General features: G+C 46.1%; 3 non-coding genes across 3 annotated transcripts; all 3 read left to right on the forward strand.

Annotated features, from left to right (window-relative positions):
• The first annotated feature begins 206 nt into the window (after positions 1-206).
• TRNAL-UAA (transfer RNA leucine (anticodon UAA)) lies at positions 207-290 on the forward strand. Its single transcript has one exon. It is a non-coding gene; the product is annotated as a tRNA-Leu (tRNA).
• A 5999-nt stretch (positions 291-6289) lies between these two features.
• Positions 6290-6373, forward strand: TRNAL-UAA (transfer RNA leucine (anticodon UAA)). The gene has a single exon. It is a non-coding gene; the product is annotated as a tRNA-Leu (tRNA).
• Positions 6374-7612: 1239 nt separating this feature from the next.
• TRNAL-UAA (transfer RNA leucine (anticodon UAA)) lies at positions 7613-7696 on the forward strand. The gene has a single exon. It is a non-coding gene; the product is annotated as a tRNA-Leu (tRNA).
• Positions 7697-16832: the final 9136 nt, after the last annotated feature.

Raw genomic sequence — 16832 nt, forward strand, 5'->3', positions numbered from 1 at the left:
TAACAATTACATTCCTACATAATACCTGCTAATTTTTTCTTATTTAACAAAAACACCGAACGACGTTTGACGTAATTTTGGTATTCACGGTGGCGGAAAACACGCACATGCGCGAACAATGGTTGCTTGGATGGACTGACCTCAGAGCCCTGCATTCTTCGCTCCAACTAATGTCGACGTTAGGAACGGTGCCGCGGGCGTCCCCCGTCAGGATGGCCGAGTGGTCTAAGGCGCCAGATTTAAGCTCTGGTCCTCGAAGGAGGGCGTGGGTTCGAACCCCACTCCTGACAACTTTTCCGTTCTTTTTTTTTCGTTGATTGGATACTTCTTGTCACGGCAGGATACTTTGTATTTCGCAATCCGAGACTCCCAGTGTTTCATTTGTGGATGCTGCTGCCAACTTTTGTTATTAGCAATAAAAAACCCCTCTGAAAAAAATATTTTTTTTCTATTTTTATGGTAACATTTGTGATATATACATACAGGGTGTTTAAGATACCTTTAGCCAGAGTTTAAAAATATGCCGACGCACTCTAAGACGACACGACCACATGCACGTTGCTCACTTTTGCATGCATTGTGTAGTGATATTACTTGTATTTTGCTTAATTAGGTGATTAGTCAATATTAATTAACCAACTTCTGAAGCAACGAAGTTAGGCAAAAAAATTCAATTGGATAGTTGTAGAGCGTCTTCCAAAACAGTTTCTAAGACAGTTTCAAACTTTCTATCTATTAAGTATTAGTTCTTTTCAGCTTACCGCGGATGCCCACGAAATACGAAAAAAAAAATACCACGTGACATAGCCGCTTGCGCGCCGTGATTGTAGCGCTCCCAAAGTGTTCGCGTACAAACGAACATAGCATCTGGCAGGGCGTGCTGCCGCATAAAAGGCGACAGGGCAGTGAAGGCTTTGGCTGTGCGATTTTCGCAGCGATGTGCTTCCCTCGTTCATGCTAGCGATAAGCAGATGCAGTGGCAGCGCACCCGGCTAAATGCTGCACTCTACACACTAAAAACAGTTGCACCCTTTGGTGTGTATATTTGCCACACAAGAATAATCGTCCTTTGTCTTGTCCGCATTTCCTTTCCGGCGAGCCCGGTACTTTCCAGTAACGAACGGCATGCGCATTATCAGCATGACATAGCATTCCCGACAAGAAAGTAACGAGCGCAGCGTTTTCAGGAAAGGAAATACGGGCAAGACAGATGACGATTATCGTTGTGTGGCAAATATAGCAGACAAATATAGCCTAGCATCTTGCCACACAACGATACTCGTCATCTGCCTTGCTTGCGTTTCGTTCTTTGAAAATGCCGCGCCCGCTAATTTCCTGTCGGGAATGCTGTGTCATGCTGATAACGCGCATGCCATTCGATACTGGGAAGTATCGGGCTCAGAGTTAAAGAAAGGAAATGCGGACAAAACACATGACGTTTATTGTTGTATGGCAAATATAGCCTCCCCCCCCCCCCCCTGCGGGCGTAATCTTGTTTTACACTCCAAGAACAGTTTGCACCCTTTGGGGTGTATATTTACCACACAGCGCCCTTTCGGCGTTTTCGCCGGTGTCAGGCGCCACTCCAAGCCTTTAGATGTAGTGTATCGGGGGAGGTGAATTCAAGCTTCCCACAGTCAGAAAAAAGAAAAAAAAGAACGTGGGGATTCAAACTTCTGACTGTGGCAATGTGGCAGCAAAGCATCCAAGCTAGCTAAGCCAGATAACCCTGAGGGCAGTCAGGCCACGTTATGTCGGAGAATCCCAGCCCAGAGGATTGCACGTACCTGAAAACATGCTTGAATTATCCGTGATATACAGGTTATCGCAAGAGGTGGCACACCATATCATCTCTCAATGGTGCTCACATCGTGATTTCGGAGTCTCCCGTACGCATGCGGCTATGAGCGTGACTAGGTACGTATATATTTTCAACGAAATCGAAAAGCACTTAAAAATGAGTGTGCAAGAAAAAAAAAGAAAAATATAGAAAAAAAATAAATCTTTCGTTGCTTACCGGGAGTTCACGAGTCGCGTATGGATGGAGGTACACCAAACAGCTTACGGTCGCGTCTCCCTGCCTTTGGCATCGGAGAAGTATTTCCAAGCGAGACGGAACTGATTCTGAAGCGCCGCCCAAGACTAAGACGTCGGGTGTGAGGAGGGTACATTAGCAGAAAGTTTAGCTCAAAGGGCAAATCCTCAGAGTGGTGAGACGGGCTGCCAGAACAATGTGGTTCTGAGCCGCGCTTAAAGTCGGTGACCTTGGAAGCAACCTTGCTCGATGCTCGGAAAGTGTTTATACGATGCCTCCTTTAAACTACAGCGAACCTGCCTGCGATCGGCAAAGCATATCCACTTGAAGATAATTATGTGGATGACAGTATTTTCGAGATATGCGTCATGCGGTAAAAATGCGCTATCCTTCCCCTTACTTTTTTTTAACGAAACGCCGCTTAATGAGTGGAAGCACAAGAGTAACTGGACCGTGAACGCATATCTTTGCAAAGTTCGAAACTTAGTTCAACTGGTGTCATCCCGAGAAATCGTTCCAACTGGATCCGCCTTACGAACTCCTAGGCTACAATATAGAGAATCAGACGTTCCCGCGATGAAAGCAACAGTTGTCGCAGGCAGCACTTTAAATGTAGAATGCTGCACCGTTCATTTAGGAATTTTTTCGTTATCACTCATCACGGCATTCAAGCCGCCGACACCAGCAGCCGATTTTAATTTCTGGAATAAAAAAAATAAAGAATGAGCCAAACATTGACGGAGCTAATTATAATTATACAAAACGATGGGGTACACGGTCAACGACCTTCTTGTGTTAACGCTTTTCTTAACAAAAAAAAAAAAGGTTTCTGTTCACATTCACTTCAAGTTAGCACGAAAATACGCATAAATGTTCTTTTTTCAGCAAGGTTGCTTTGCAATCCCTGCGCTGTGTACTGTCAGGTTCCATAAAAACAGTTCACGAATATTCTTCCACCGTGTGGGTTTCCATCAAACTGATTTTGCTAACTCATCACGAGTGACTCGACAAATTAGCAGGTGCGCACTCATAACGGACCGTGCAGTTTTCTGTGCACTGTGCGGCACACGCATCCTCGATGTTTCCCGAGAATGTTTACTGCTTTCCAGATATCATTCATTACTCACTTAATTTTGCTCCACTCGAAACTGACAGCGTGTAACGGCTATATGGGCCAATAAAAGGAGACGCGTTGTTTGCAGTCTTCCCTACGCATGTCGATTTGGTTGCTACCGTAACGATAGATAATGAAGGGAGGCGTTCTGCGCTTCACGCGCACATAAGACAGAAACCTGCAATTCCCCGAGCCTGCTCGCATCGGCCTCGATTGAAAGTGATTTCACCGGTTGCAATCAGGATATAACTTAGCCCGCGAACGAATTTAACACAAGAACAAGCGATAATAGAGTGAAAGAAATTGCGGTAGACGGTACAAAAGAGAAAGTGTGCCTACACGTCGTATTCGCCGTAATAGGTAATTGAATAAAAAGTACGCTAACGTTTTAAGGCAGACCTCGTATGGTTCGCGCTGATTTGTGGAAAGTTTTAGCTGTTTTTACAGTCACGGCCAACTTCTTACGACGTAATTTTTCTCTACTCTTATAGGTAGGGTTGCTTAGGTTCGCGCATTTAGTTAATTATTTTAGCCTGTCAGTTAAGTTCTCGTGCACAACACTTAGGTGCAGAGTCCAGCCGTTCGCGTGTATACTCGGACTGATCGTTTGTCTATAATGGTTTAATTCCACGAAGTTGCTGCGTTAGCAATTCAGTATAGCTTCCGCTAAATTCGGGCAAATATTCCCGCTTTTAGACGCCAAGCCTAGCGAAGATGGCGCGAAAGGAATGAAGTTGCACTGAGAGAGGAGCGTAAACATTGTTTGCGTGCAGTTTTAAGTTCAATACAGATAGAACGATAATGGGTCAAGCAACCTGGTATGCATTATTTCTATTGCAAATATCAATAAGTGTGCAGTAGATTGAACGTCCACTGCATGTTCTAGTAAGCTGAAGATATTTAAGGTGAAAGCCTTACATGCATCATGAAACGAAAAGTACGGCGCCTGCCCGGCGGCCGGCGTTAACGTCCGATGTAAAGGCCCTAGATCTACTGCAGTAAAAAAAATTACTAGGGACTTTGATGGTACCAAAAACCACGTGACCAAGTGATGACGTGACGTTCCCGGCACTGAACCTGCTGCGACTCGCACGGCGAATTCCCACAGTGAAGTAAAGAGAATGAAGGTGAGCTAAAGTTCATTAAGGTGGATTAAAAAGGATTAATGTGAATTAAGGTGAAATAGACTAGATTACAGTGGATTAACGTAAAATTAGGTTGGTACAATTTAGAGCGAGTAAATTAGGGTGGATTCAAGCGGGAGAAAATTCTATTAACGTTAATTAAAGTGGATTAAAAATGGTACTCTTCAGATCAAGGTGAATTAAGGTAGAGTCTTAATTTAAGGTTATAACTTCGAGAAGCGGTAGTGTTTTCGCACTCAAATCCCGTAAGGACACATAAGAGACTGTCAACTTTTTTTTGTAGAGGCCAATACCCCAATAGTGCTCGACCGTTTCGAGTACATATAGACAGATTACTTATCTTGATGTCAGTTGTGACATTCTAATTCAAGAAGTAAATAAAGTAGCGTACTGGGCCGTCGAAGAACTGTGAACACCAAATTATGTTATCTTTTTTTAAGAGGTTGAAATATTTGGACGAAGTTTCCGCAAATGGTCTTGAAACGACACATGCGTGGGGTCACATGTAGATGACCCTATATGAGTTAAAATATACCTAAAACTAAACACCACGAATACTTAGTCCCGTTGCAATGTATTATGACACACTACACATAATTGTAGCAATGAGTCATCTTTATTTACGGTAACAACATCCAGAAAATTAAACACCCAGGCTTTCTCAAACCAAAGTGCGAAACAGTGAACGAGCGATAACCTTTTCCATCTTTTTTCGAAACAAAAATAAACAAGTAGAGTTGTTATCGTTTCCTAGCGATGGCTGCCGCTTTTCCCTTGATTAATAATACAGTCTTGATTAAAACATATAAATTATTCCACCATGCGATCGATTCTCCAACTGCGATTACCATGCGGTTATTCCAACTCGATTCCAACTCGATTCACCATGCGATTATTGCAACTGCGATCGCGTGTGCGATCGCAGTTGTAGAACGCACGTGTAGACCTCCCGAGCGCCATGGTGACCACGGGACACACGGAGGCGGTCCAAGAAGCCGCGATAGCCCTAGCACTCGCCGCGGTGCCGAACGCTGCGATCGTGATCAGCGACTCGCTGGCGGCAATCCGCGGCTTCGCGCGCGGTCGTGTCTCGCGGGAAGCGGCCCGCATACTCCAAATTTCTGACGACGGCGACTCGTCATCACCCTCGCAACCTCAAAATTCTACGGTCTTCCTCCTCTGGACCCCGGCACACACCTATGTTCCGCTCGCGGGCAACGAGGCGGCTCACGCCACGGCTCGAGGTCTCACACGCCGAGCCGCCGCTGATTATGTGGCCACGGCCTCCGCCCCCGAGAGCGGGGCATCGGGTCTGCCGGATCGGGACACTACGACAGAAATGCAGCAACAAGAAACACACTGGGCGTGGGGCGATCGCCTAACCACGTTCAGAGACCTCACCCAACACTACAGACTCGAAAGACGCCCATTCCCGCCACCGCACGATAAATTGAACAGGAACGAGGCCGTAACTTTACGCTTGCTCCAGACACACACCTACCCTTGCCCCGCTATCTTACACCACTGCTATCCGCGTTTACACTGGACAGACGCGTGCTAACCTTGCGTACAGAGAGCAACGCTGCGACACATGCTCTGGGAATGTGCCGGCAGCAACGGTAATCAAACCGGCTCCGTTCGCGACGCGCCCATAATTGCGGCTGTTGCCAGAGTGCGGAAAGGCTCGAACTTGCTTCTTCCCGACGCCGCCCCGAATGCGGGAGCCGCCGGGGACCTTCTTCGTAAGCGTCTGTAAAGTGTTAACCTTTATCAAGCGCGTGATGATGCTTTAATATAATCTTCATGCTCCCATAACAAAAGGCTTGAACATAATGCTACTCGTCAGCTGATCCTAACAATAACAGACAACGCCAGTGTACTTGTGTTGTCTTTCTTAATTTCAATGGATACAGGGGATCACCTTAAGCTGGCATCACTCCTCAGCGGGGGTGCCAAATTGCGACCAGCTTTACAATCACTTGCGAGGCCAGTATCGTCAGGATGGCCGAGTGGTCTAAGGCGCCAGATTTAAGCTCTGGTCCTCGTAAGAGGGCGTGGGTTCGAACCCCACTCCTGACAAGCATATTAGTTTGTTTCTTTTTGTAGTTTCGAAACACTGCACTATCATGATTTTGCTTTCAAGATGTCGTATGGCGGAGTGTGTCGCCAGCGCAATGAAAGCACCTTGCCGAAATTCTCTTCGCTTGTAATCTGTGAACATTTTGCAAGAGCATGATGATACTGCAAAATAATATTGATGGTTCTGTAACAAAAGGCTTGAACATTATATAATGCTACTCGTCAGCTGATCATGACAATAAGAGGCAACGCCAATGTACTTGCATTGTATGTCCCACTTCAATAAATACAGGCGATGTCGTTAAGGGGGCATCAATCTTTGCGGGGGCTTCCAAATTGTAACCAGCTTTACAATCACTTGTCAGGTCGGTATACTCAGCAATGCGGAGTGGTCAGGATGGTCGATTGGAGGAGGGCAGCCTTTTTAGATCTGATTCGCTTGCAGTCCCATTGGCAAACATTGAAATTCATATTACCTGGTGCCATCCTGATTATTTGCAGATATCTTATTCCATTGAGAGTTACTGAGAGACCTGCCTTCAATTGACACCTTTTTGGGACAGATTTCCTTCATGACCGGAGCTACCGTCTCATTAGGATACGTCTCACTCTTCTGCAGCCTGATTCCCGACTTCTTGCTACACTCAGTGCGACCAAGTCGCTCGTTGATTTGTCTGATGCGATCCTTAATGGCAGAGAGAGCCTCCTTAATCGCTGACTTGGCCTTGGTTTCCAACTGGTTCGATTGATGAAGGGTCCTCTTTTTGGAAGCCGCACACTCGTGGGCCCCGCCTTCTAGCGCGCCCACATCCATGAATTTCGGAATCTCATTAAGCGCCGGACGCTCAGACGAAACGGTCTTGTTACAAGTGATTTCTCTGTGAAGCTCAACTAGCTCTAGTGTAAGCCTATCTACAGCCACCCTGAGGCTGCTATTGTCTTTTTCTAACGTAACGCCAGGATAATGAAAACACCTTGCAGGAATATACTTCGTGGGTAATGTGTGAACATATTGCAAACGCATGATGGTACTGTAAAATAATCTTGATGCTCCTGTAACAAAGGGCTTGAACATAAAGCTACTCATTATCTGATCATGACAATTAGAAGCAACGCCAGTGTACTTGTGTTGCATGTCTTACTTTCAATGAATACAGGTGATCTTGTTCAGCTGCCATCCATCTTTGCCAGGGTTTCCAAGTTGCGACCGACATTACAATCACTAGTTCGTTCGGCATCGTCAGGATGGCCGAGTGGTCTAAGGCGCCAGATTTAAGCTCTGGTCCTCGAAAGAGGTCGTGGGTTCAAACCCCACTCCTGACAAGTTTACTGATTATTTTCTTTTTGCAGTTCCGAAAGCACAAATTCGAAGCGCTGCACTGTCATGATGATATGGGGATTTCAAGAAATCGTATAGCGGAGTGTGACGCCACCCCAATGAAAACACTTCACAGGAGCACACTTCGTCTGTAATGTGTGAACATTTCTCATGTCTGTGATGATGCTTTAAAATAATCTTGATGCTCCGATAACAAAAGGCTTAAACATAATGCTACTCGTCAGCTGATCATGACAATAAGAAGCAACGTCAGTGTAATTGTGTTGTATGTCCTATTTCTCTTAATGTGTCTTATTTCTTCGGAAGAGGGCGTGCGTTTGAACTCCACTTATGGCAAGTTTATTAATTTTTTTTTTTGCAATTGCGAAAGCAGAGTTTCGAAGCGCTTGTTGTGATAATATATAATTTTGCCGAAGTCTTACGTGGTGGTGAAACGGCAGCATAATGAAAGCACCTTACAGGAATACACTGTGACGGAATACGCTGTGAATACACTGTGAAGTCCGCATATATAAGACATAGGTATACATACCGTACCCAAGCACGTATCGGTGTTGGTGCTGAAATTCTTTAGTTCCAAACCATGGGGACATCCTATAAATTGAAGTTCCGACATCCCAAAATATTAACTAATCAACCTACGCCATCTCAGCCATAGAAGCGTCAATCACTGAACTGAGTAGCTCATGTTTTTGGTGCTATATTTGTCATTTTAAAAATTTTTTTCACCTCTAAAAAGAAATCGGTATAAAAGTTAGGCTGTTTCTGTCCCAAGTGGGGACATGCAGGAAGTATAGAAAGCCAGAAGTCATTTTATGGTGAATGCACATACACAGCAGCATATCTGCCGCAGCATAAAACATTACCAGACGTTTTAATGGCGCAGCATCGGCTTTGTGTGGTACTGACTGAAGGATCGGACTATTCAGCGGTATTGCTATGGCTCTGAGGTTGGCCTTCACACTTTGCAACCGTATGCTCAAAAGATGCACTTACGAGCGGCCATACCATGCCGTTCTCTTTTTTTGTGCTGTTGTTTCTTCAAGGTCAATTAGGTATTTAAGCCACGTGGTCATATTTCACGCGTGCAGATAGCACGTAATATACCAAGATGAACGAAACTGAGTCGCTACAGACTGACCTGCACGCAGTCTCCATCTGAGGTCATAAATGGCAAATGACCATTTATGCAACTAAGTGCAAAGTTATGCGCTTCTCACGTCGAAAAACCATAAATCTTCCAGTATATTTTATTAACAACATCTCTTAACTACCTGTCACATCATGAAAATACCTTGGTGTATTTCTAACCTCGAACCTCACTTGGAATAGTGATGTCAGACGCATTGTCGCAAACGCTAATCGCATGCTCGGATATCTTTAAAGGATTTATTTTTTTCTATAGCGTCTTCTTTTGTCAAACATTTTATGCTATATAAACATTTAGTGCGTACTAAGTTAGAATATGCTTCGTCATTTTGACACGCCCAAACAAAGTCACTAATGGTGGCTATTAAAGCTGTAGAAAATCGCGCAGGCCGTTTTATTTCTCCCATATATAAACGTTCATAAAGCGTAACACCGTGAAAAACGTGTTATTATTACCGCCCCGGGGGCGGCCGACAACTTCTTCATTCGATTAACAACTAATTATTCATCGTTTTAGCCTTTATTGGATGATTCGCTTTCGATGCGGGATTTTCCATTGATTAATTGATTAATCGAAATTTTTGGCGGGCCCCTTAAAAAAGGTGAAACACAGTTCATTTACTTTTGTAAGAACCAATATTAATGCTTAAGCGGTGGAAATAATTTACAAATAGAAGTGTATTAGCCACGAGATTTTTTTAGTGGCGCCCTCTCGCGTGTGACGTCAATGGGAAAACTCCGCTGCCACGCAGCGCGCGCGCTCGCTTCGTAAATTGCGGCAGCTTGAAGCTGTCGGCCGATCTGCTCGAGCTGTTGATATGAGAGCCTGTAGGTTTGTTTTCAACCCGTATGTGCGGAATGTTCCAGCATGCACTATTATACCGGCGAAATCGAGCGGAGTAGTCATTGTCATCACGCTCAGTGTTGATTGCTCTTGGCGTCGTCTGCTAGTCATCAGTGTGCAGACGTGCGCGTAAGGCGTTGGCTTGTCGCCATTGCAGTTCGGTTTTCGTGGTGCACTCATAATGTTTAGTCGGCCATGTTTTTGAGAAAAAAAACTACAGAATTTGGCTTTCAGCTACGGCGCCTGCGCAGTAACAGTGTGTTTGTTGCAGGGCATTCTGCGGGTTCAGTCGCGCTGTTTGCCGTAGACATACGAATTTTGTTGCTGCCCAGCGCGTTGAGCCACGAGAGGCGTTTGATGCCACTCTCAAGAAACGAGGTGGTCGTTGCGGTGCGTACAAAGGCGTAACAAGATGTTCACAGCCATTCCTGCGTTTTCCTTCTTTTTAGAGCGCAGCTCTTTGGCGTCCGTTCCTGGGTTTCGCGTCGTCGTCGGTGTTGTCGTCGGCCTCGTAACCAGCTCCGCCCCCCTTTCATCCCCCCAGCGCTAGCAGCGACCGACTGATACCGCTGGATGCCGCTGACGCCGCTAGAGAGTCAAGATAACGTGACTGCATAGAACACCGTCGCCGCCATGCAGAAAGAGGAGGAAAGGGTCCCCCCCCCCCCCCCCCTGTTCTTGTGTGGCGGATAGGGTGCTCTTCAGTTGCCGACGCGCCGGTTATTTCACGTAGGCCCCGGCACGTCGACGAATACGCGACCACCTTCCCACGGCTAGACCTGGTTCTTAGCGCTGCGGAAGCGAGGGTATCATATTGTTTGTGTCGGCATCGGCGGCGTTGTCTCTGAAACCAACTCCGCAGCTGGGGTTGACTCACTATCGGCGTCAGCGGCATCAGTCAGTCGCTGCTATCTCTTCCCTCCTCCCTTTATCGTGTTGTCCGCTTGCTGCGCGCGCTTCTGCCCCCATCGTTTGCCGCTGGGTGTACACGCCGCCCCCCTCCCCCCTCTTCCTGCGAGTCTCCGGTTGTCAAAGCGCCGGCTCGAACTTAATTCCTTTCTTCGCTCCTCCTCCAATGCAACCCCTGTGCGGTGGCAATCAGAGAGCCAGATCGGTGGCGGCGGATCTGTATATGTGCACCGCCCGAGCCGAAATTGCCGCTGCCGTTCGCCCTGTGCGGTGGCAATCAGAGAGCCAGATCGGTGGCGGCGGATGTGTATATGTGCACCGCCCGAGCCGAAATTGCCGCTGCCGTTCGCCACTGCGAAATTATCTGCCAGTTCTTTCTGAGCCATGAGCGAGACGACCGATGGAAGTCCTCCGTCTGCTGCTGCTGCTGCTGCTGCTAAACGAGCTGCCAGAGCAGAGGCCCAGCGCCGTCGCCGTCAGAATCCAGAGGTGCGTGCCGCCGAAGCAGAAGCTTACCGTCGCCGCCGTCGAGATGATCCAGGAGTACGCGTCGCCGAAGCATAGGCTAAGCGCCGCCGCCGAGAAGACCCTGCCGTTCGCGCCGCCGAAGCGGAGGCTCATCGCCGCCGTCGAGAGCAACCAGCAGTAAGCGAGGCTGAAGCAGAAGCTCATCGCCGCCGCCGAGAAGACCCTGCAGTTCGCGCCGCCGAAGCGGAGGCTCATCGCCGCCGTCGAGAGCGACCAGCAGTAAGCGAGGCTTTTTGCTGCGCTCAAATTTCGCATTAGGAAGTAACGTAATCGTCGGTAATTTTTTGTAACAATATCTTTACTTTTGTACTGATGAAATGATGTCTTCCGAGTGGTCTGCGGTAGTCTGAAAGTGCGCGCCGCCGAAGCGGAGGCTCATCGCCGCCGTCGAGAGCGACCAGCAGTAAGCGAGGCTTTTTGCTGCGCTCAAATTTCGCATTAGGAAGTAACGTAATCGTCGGTAATTTTTTGTAACAATATCTTTACTTTTGTACTGATGAAATGATGTCTTCCGAGTGGTCTGCGGTAGTCTGAAAGTGCGCGCCGCCGAAGCGGAGGCTCATCGCCGCCGTCGAGAGCGACCAGCAGTAAGCGAGGCTTTTTGCTGCGCTCAAATTTCGCATTAGGAAGTAACGTAATCGTCGGTAATTTTTTGTAACAATATCTTTACTTTTGTACTGATGAAATGATGTCTTCCGAGTGGTCTGCGGTAGTCTGAAAGTGCGTTGAAGTGAAATAGTCCTATGCTAACCTAAACAAACAATATTTTTTCATTAGAAAGTGGTGATGAGATTTACTTGAAAAAGAATAGTCTAACGCACGTTTGACCATTACGAAACATTATAGAGAGCGTGCAACTAATGTTTGAGGTAAACCACTTGCCGCTGAAAAAAAAAATAGATTTTTCTTGTCGGAAAAGGTTTCATATATGTAGCACCAAATGACCAGAATTGTGTGCAAAATTTAAAATTTGTACTCAACTACAACGCCCCTTAGTCGCGACGCGAAATTTTGTGAAATGAGTCTTGCGATCGTGCATCATTTACTCGTTTTATTCACTCTGCGCGATGTTTTATGACTGAGTCACGGGATTTTATCCCTGCTCTCGAGTGCTGTTATACTGTAGGAACTTTTTTATTAAAAGTTAAATTTTGGGATTTCATGCGCCAAAACCACCATATGACTTGCGGTTTTCTAGCGTGCACCTAAATTTAAGTATACTCGAGTGTTTTCGCATTTTGTCCCCCTTGAAATGCAGGCACCGCTGCCGGGATTCGAATCAGCGACCTCAAGCTTAGCAGCGCAACTCTACGGCCACTGGGCTACCACATCTGGTGGTGACATGGAAGATACATTAAAGACACGACGTTTGTTGTCTTGCTAATGCCACGCTTAGATGGGGGTGAACTGCAAATGAACACCCGTGTCCGGTGGATTGGCGCCACGTGATCCAAACTAATCGAGAGTCCTCCTCTACGGTGTGTCTCATAATCCAATGGTAGTTGTGGTACATAAAGCCCCTGTATTGCAGTATTCGATTGTCTTTCTAAAGCTGTCATTTACAGAACAAATTTTTTTAACAACATACAGACAGTCATTGGAGAGCGCCGTGCTAGGCTAGACGCAGTCAGAGCGCGAGAGAACGCATGAGATGAACCTATTCTGTAGCCGGAGAGTAGCAGACGACAAAGGCGGGTCCCCCGAATTACGTCATCGGAGCTCCGTTCGCAGCGGCACCATCGGTCGCGCACGAGACTAACAAAATTATATAAAGAATAATCTTTGATTTGTTGAATGCTAGCTAAAGTTGGCACTAGTGGGCTTTGAAAAGATAAAGAATATATGTTGTAAAATGGCGATTAGAGCACAATTAAAGAAGTTACACGACACCAGTGAATGCCTGTACTGTACAGTTAAACAAGAAATCGGCAAAATGGTAAACGTGAAAGGTGAAGTACAGCTAAAATATGCAAGAAATTGCAATATGCACAAAGGGAAAACAAAATTACTGGTTCAGGATGTTAAGCCACAAGCTCATTCCTACAGAGCGAAGGAATGTGGATTGGCTTGGATGCTCGGGTGAAAGCGACACCGTCTTTGAATGGCCATGCGACCAGCATGCGCGCGAATAGAAGCTCGGAAACCACAGATTTGCCGCCATCGACACGAACCCCATGGATATGTCAAATACAAGCTCCAAACCCGCGCGAATGCTGTACCACGTCTTTAGTCGACTGGGAACGAAACGACGATCAATGACTGAGTTTTTATAGTATACCATGAATTGCGAGGACATTTCAAGCCTCAGGCTTCGGGCGGCGTGGTGGCGTGTGGAGGAAGAGAGTGGAAGCGCTTGGCTCGGCATCACTCGGCTTTCGCAAAAACAGCCCCGGCAGCCTCTCTACCGCAGCCACAGAGTCAGTGCTCGTGCTACGCCATTCTAGCGCGATTTCAAACTTTCCGCGCCGCTCGTGTCAAACTCTAGAAAACGATTAATAGTGCATGTCTAATCGGGTAAGTCTATTGAATGAAATGTGCACATCGATGAGGATTAACTGTTTTGCGAGATACCTTTAACCGAATAATCGTTCATCGATATTGCCAACCCTATATAGCCCCTCCAGGTGCTCCGACAGGTTTCCCGACTGAGCCTTTCTTTAAAATTTATGTTACAAACAAAGACCTCAAAAATGCACTGTTCGTCCTCCATACATCATCCGCATACGGTTGGCATGCCACTACGCCGCACTACTGCTTGCTCGGCATCTTTCATCCCCCAGACGTCATCGGAGTGGAACCACTTACCGGCAGCATTACTTACAAATAACAATGTTGAAGAATTAAAAAAATATATATGGTTGCGGGTCCATTTTGCACTAGATTAGAGGGCTTTTTAAAGTTTTTTTTTTTTTTTCACGGTGTAATCATACATGGCGATTATGTTGGTTTTGCACGCATATGCGTTATTCTTGTTCCTAATAACACTTATATATCGTTATTCCTAACTGTATTCTCATTGCTTTGTATTATAGTTGTTATGGGTGTTTCTGTATAAATTTATATTCGCAATACCGCGTTTGTATAGTTCTGTTTTTACCCTAAAATCTTTATTGCGAACTGCATACGTTTTCTGATATTATGCAAGCTGAATTTCCTTTACCTTAGAAGTCCTGTATAACTACGCTGCAAAAATTTTAATCTACATGCCTTAGACATTAATAAGACGAAAGCGTTAAGTGGCTCTTTGCAATGGCTCATACCCGCAAAAAAGTGGCGACTAGTCCAGTGAGAAAGGCATATCATCATCAAGAATGTTCCATACCCCCGCAAGCAAGCAAAGATGCAAATAGCTGAATATGAATGAAGAATAATTAACGAAAGCAGGAAATAAAAAACGAAAGAAGGAACGAAAGAATCTTTCGGTAGTGCATTAGGTGCTCGCATGTATTGATGAGGAGGTGGGCCTACAGCACCATACGTTTACTTCACGCTGCGGCTCCTTATGTCTTGCAAGAAGTCGGACCCCTCCCATCGTATAACTTAATGCACTACCACGTGTGAAGCCTTCACGTTTTACAAAAGTGTAACATGCTGCCGAACAATTTTTTTAATAATCTTATGTATTGTTCTTCTGAATTCCTCTTTGTAACCGCCCACTCCCCTCTACCAGTGCCCTGACATGGACCATGAGGGTACTGGAAATAAATAAATAAACAAACAGTAGAAAAGCATGGCGCTTCCTCCCAATATACTTCAACACCTTGCGCCATGATTAGTGTCGCTGCAAGTTGTTCTTTGCACGGGAGTAAATGGTATAGTAGATTCAGTAGACCCTGTACTCGGTAGATTCAGGATTCATTAGAGATACCAGCAGTCATAAAGGCATTGCGTAATCAAGGAGTACGGGAGCCATACGTGAATATCCTGAGAAATGGCTGCAAAGATTCCACAGCTACCTGGGTTCTACACAAGAAAAGTTGAAAATTATCTTTTAAGAAAAGGGTCAGGCAAGGAGACACAATCTCACAAATTCTATTCACTGAATACTTAGAAGAGGTTTTTCAACTATTAGAACGGGAAGGCTTCGGAGTGAGGGTCAACGGTGAATATCTCAACAACTTTTGATTTGTAGATAACATTGTCCTGTTCAGCAAAACTGGGAACGAATTACATCAAACGAATGAGGAATTTAACGCAGAAATTGTAAGAGTGGGCTTGAAGATTATTAGGCAGAAAACAAAAATAATGTTCAATAGTCTCCCAAGGAAACAAGAAATCAGGATCAAGTCAGCCTCTAGACTCAGTACAGGAATACGATTATCTAGGTCAATTACTCAAAGGGGATCCTGATCCTGTGAAGGAATCTTACGGAAGAGTAAAAAAAAATACGTTGGGGTGCATACTGCCGATCTTACTGAATCCTGACTGAGAGCTTAACATTGTCCTTGAAAAAAAAAGTGTGCTACCGATGCTTCAATTGGTGTTAACATATGGGGCAGAAACTTAAAGGTTAACAAAGAATATAGAGAACATATTAGGATGCGCGCAAAGAGCGACGGAACGAGAAATGTTAGGCGTAACGTTAAAAGACAAGGAGAGAGCGGTTTGTAACAGGGAACAAACTGGGATAGGGGATGTTCTATTTCACAGTAGGACAAAAAAAATTGAGTGGGACGGATCATGCAATGCGTAGGGTAGATAACCGGTAGACCATTAGAGCTACAGAATGGATATCAAGGGAAGTGAAGTGCGGTCGACGACGAAACAAAATTAGGTGGTATGATGAATTAGTAAATTTGCAAGCGCAAGCTGGAATCAGCTAGCGCAAGTCAGGAGTAATCGGAGATTGCAGGGAGAGGCCTTCATCCTGCAGTGGACATAAAGATATATATGCTGCTGCTGTTGCTGATGATGATGATCGCCAATGATTATGATCATGCTGATGATGTTGTTGACGACGACGACGATGATGACGATGATGATGATGATGATGATGGTGGTGGTGGTGGTGGTGGTGGTGGTGGTAGATGATGAATTGGCATAGCCTACTAGGTATCTTCAGAAACTTGTACGAACAGCATTGTGCATACATAGCGCCGCACCGGTTATAATAATCGAGCAGCATTCACCGGCTCGGCCGATACAAATCTTCCAAGAGCAGCTTGCAGAAGAGCTTTTCGTTTTTGTCCGTTCGCCCCTTAACACCCCTCGCTGAGCCTTACGTAGCAATCCTGACGCGAGTCCGGTTGGCCCACCTGTCTTTTCTTCTTCCTTCTCTCTCCTTTCTTTTCAAAGTGGCATACGGAAGCTGCCGACAGCATGCAATAATGACACGCGGCCCCGCCCCCAATGTGGCGCAGTGGAGGGGCGGTTTCTTCTTGGCAACGATGCTGCCAGACGTCGCCTGGCAGCTGCGGCGGTCGCCACGTGCATCGGACGCGGCTAATTATATTCTAATGAGCTCAAATACGGCGACAGGGCTCCTCGCGAAGAGGCTCGCTGTCCGAGCGTTTCCGAGCTCGTGGCTTTAATTACGTCGTCTCCTGCGGTGTCCGCAGCATGGCATGCGATTGAGACGACGGCGGTAGCGGCGCTTATTAAAATCGGTGGTTTTCGCTTCCAGCGACCGATGGAATGCCGAGAGACGTAGGGCGGAGAATAAGGGAGACTTGTTACCTCCCTATGGATCT

The sequence above is a fragment of the Dermacentor albipictus genome, chromosome 1 (assembly GCF_038994185.2).
Source record: "Dermacentor albipictus isolate Rhodes 1998 colony chromosome 1, USDA_Dalb.pri_finalv2, whole genome shotgun sequence".
NCBI classification, from domain to species: Eukaryota; Metazoa; Arthropoda; class Arachnida; order Ixodida; family Ixodidae; genus Dermacentor; species Dermacentor albipictus.